Genomic DNA, 3,148 nt, shown 5'->3' with positions numbered 1-3,148 from the left:
GTTGGAGGCTCTGTCCACTGTGCTCTGGGTGGGCTCCCTGGCCGCCCCGCCGGGGGGCCCAGGACAGAGACACAGCCGTTGCCCTTGCCTGCCCCCCCCCCGACTCCGGCCCCCCCCCCTGCCCCCTGCCAGGCCTTAAAACACAGAGGGGACTAAAGAAATCAGATCAGGGGCCTCGGTGGGCCTCTGGCGGGGTCCCCCCCTCCCGACTTCCGTGTAATTCTGAGCTCCATGCACAAAGGCCTGAGTGTGTGTGCTCCCTGGCCGGTCAGCCGCCCAGTCCTGCACGTCGGCTAGGCCACCCAGGAGAGCCCGGCCTGGGGTCCGGGTGGGCCCCGCCTCCTCGGCCCCCAGCCACCGTTTTCACTGCGGATGGCGGCTGTGGCTCCTGCCCCCCAGCTGCGAAGACCAGGCCTCCCCCTCCTCATATCACGCAGGAAGGAAGAGCCCACCAGGGTTGTTCTTTTGTGCTTCCAACAGCTTTATGGAGGTGCGGTTCGAGTCCTACAATCCTCCCCTCCACGGAGTGTTCAGGCGGGGGTGTCTCCACGGCTGACATCACTTTGAGCAGTTTGGTGTCACCCACAGAGCAGCCCTGCACCCGCCCCGGCCCCTGCCAACACGAGTCTGTTTTCTGTCTCTGGACCTGCCTGTCTGGACATGGCATGGCCGTGGAGTCCCGGCGGGTATGATCTGTGTCTGGCTTCTGTCACTCACCGTCACGCCCTGCAGGTCCACCCAGGCCGGGAGGTATCAGGGCTTCCTTCCTCTTTGAGCTTGAGGGACACTCCGCTGCGTGCGGGAGTGGACTTCACATGTCCTGTTTGCCCATGGGTGCTCGGCGTGCGTGTTCTCCCCGCTCGGGGGGTGGGAGCTTAGCCTGGAATGTTTCACGGCAGGCCGGGCCTGTCTCACCACCACCCAGGTTATTTATCAGCCTCTGAAAGTCCCCAAAGGCTGTGGGGAGAGGGGCTGAGTCCGTGGCTGGCTGCAGAGGCCTGGATGGGGTTGTCACCCCAGCTCACCACCTCCGGGGCCTGGGAGCTCCACTGGGCCAGGGGCAGGGTCGGGGGGCTGGCCTGGGGAGGGGGCTTCCAGCCATCCCCGGGCCCCTCTCCCTGCCTGCAGTGCCACACCCCGGGTGCAGACCACACTTGGCTCCGGCCCTCGGAAGGCCTGCCAGCCCCACGTGTGCTCCGGCCCTCTTCTCCTGCCTCAGCTTCGTAACCCACGCCGAGTCCCGTCCTGACAAAGGTGCCCACCTCCCCCCAGAGCCACACTGGCTCTCCCTGCGTGTCCTGCCATCCTCGGGGTGCTCCCACCCCGGGCAGTTCCTCCACTTCGCCCGGCTTGTCTGGGGGCGCTCAGCTCCCTGGGAGAAACGGCACGATGTCCCAGAGCCTGGGTCTCCTTCCCAGCGTCCCACCCGCCCCGGCCAGGGGGAGCCTTGCCCCACGTGTGTGGCTGGACAGCCCGAGGCAGACGCAGGGACCCCAGGGCCACCGGCTCCCTGCCCGGCACGCATGTCGCTCTTTCGTGCCTGCGATCGCCCCCAGCGCCTGTTGCCCCGGTCACTTCGTTCTTTCTCTGGCCAGGGCTTTCCCTGCTCAAAATGATCAACACTTCTTGTGCTGCTCCCACATCTGGCTTTGATTGGCCCCCGCCTCCTCAGGCGGGTCTGGACCCCTGAGTCTGCGGCGGAGGGAAGGAAAGCCGGCCCGCTCTCCTCCCCAGGGCGCCCGGGAGACCCTGTCCTTCCCCCCCATATCTGCACCCTGCCTGGGCCCAGCTCTGCAGGCATGTCCCCGGTCCTGCCTCTGCAGAGCTGGGGCCGGGGCGCCCCTCACACCCAGACTCTCCCTACCCCATGGCCCCCATGCCTCCAAGGGGGGCCCTCAGACCCGGCCTCCATGTCACCTCGCTGGGGTCCTCCTTTTCCCCTGGGTGGGTGCTCCTGTCTCCATGAAGGCACTCCCAAGAGTGTCCTCGAGGAGCGTCCCGGTTTGGGGCACCCAGCAGGCCACTCTGCACGCCAAACAAAGTCAGCCCCTCTTTCCTCTGGCCTGCCCTCCTGGGTGACCCATCCCTAAGTCCTCCCAGCCCAAGTCCCAGGAGCCGCTCACGCCCCGAGCCTCTGCCCCGAGCCGGCCCTCCTGCTGCTGAAGCTGGCAGAGGGGACAGCACAGGCTCTAACAGGAGATGCTGCTGTTTGATCGGGAGAACACGCAAGTGCCAGCATGCTTGTGGAGTCGGCACCGACGGTGTTGGGGGGTTCTGTGCCCCCGCCCTGCTCCTGATGTGCATGTGGAGCGGCTCTCTGGATGCCCCCCTCACTGTGCCTCCTCCAGCCCCGTGGCACGCCACGTGGCCACAGACCCTGGCGACAAGCCTCTGGGCCGCGGACACAGAGGCGGCAGGAGGGTGCCCGCCGACCACCTGGCAGGCCAGCCCTCGGAGGACGGCCTCTGGGCTGAGCCTCGCGTCCCATCGGAGGCGGGCGGTGTGGGCCTCACAGACCACCCCCACCCAGGCCACGCCGGAGCCCTGACAGCCGGGACGGCTCACGCTGCTGCTGGGGTCTCTCTGGACTTAGCTGGCGGCCAGAGCCCTAAATAACTTTTAGAAAAACCGGCGTCAGCCCCAAACCGTGGGATATCTGATTTGTAGCCCTAATAAAACCCCACGCCTGTGGTCAGAGGGGGAGCCGTGTGAGGCCAGAGGGAGAAAGGCTGCTTATCACGCGGGTGTGTGTGCGCGTGTGTGAGCGAGAGTTTGAGTGAGGGGTACCGCGGCGGGTGGGCCCTCAGCTCCGAGCCCCACTGAGGCCTGCCGTGGGTGCTGGGATGGGCGGCCCCTCGCTCTGGCGCGTCAGGGCCTCGAGGCCCAGGCGTCCGGCCCTCCCCCCGAGCTGCTGGCCTTGGTGCCGGGAAGCCCGGGCTGTAGCCTCGTCCTTCTCCGACACCCTTCTCCACCCGGATGCGTGTCCGCCTGCAGACCCCTGCCCAGCCCAGGGCTCCGTCCCCACGGCTGCCCATCACTGTACCCCGGGTCCCTGCCAGGTGTGGTGCCCTGGGGCGTGACTCCCGCACATGGCCATGGAGTGGCGGGGTGGGCACGGCAGAGGCCCCAGGAGGTCAGTGGAGCTGTG

This window comes from Bison bison, unplaced genomic scaffold (assembly GCF_000754665.1).
Source record: "Bison bison bison isolate TAMUID 2011002044 unplaced genomic scaffold, Bison_UMD1.0 scf7180017846342, whole genome shotgun sequence".
Taxonomy (NCBI): domain Eukaryota; kingdom Metazoa; phylum Chordata; class Mammalia; order Artiodactyla; family Bovidae; genus Bison; species Bison bison.
The sequence above is the reverse complement of the archived record's forward strand: the minus strand, read 5'-3'. Positions refer to the sequence as shown.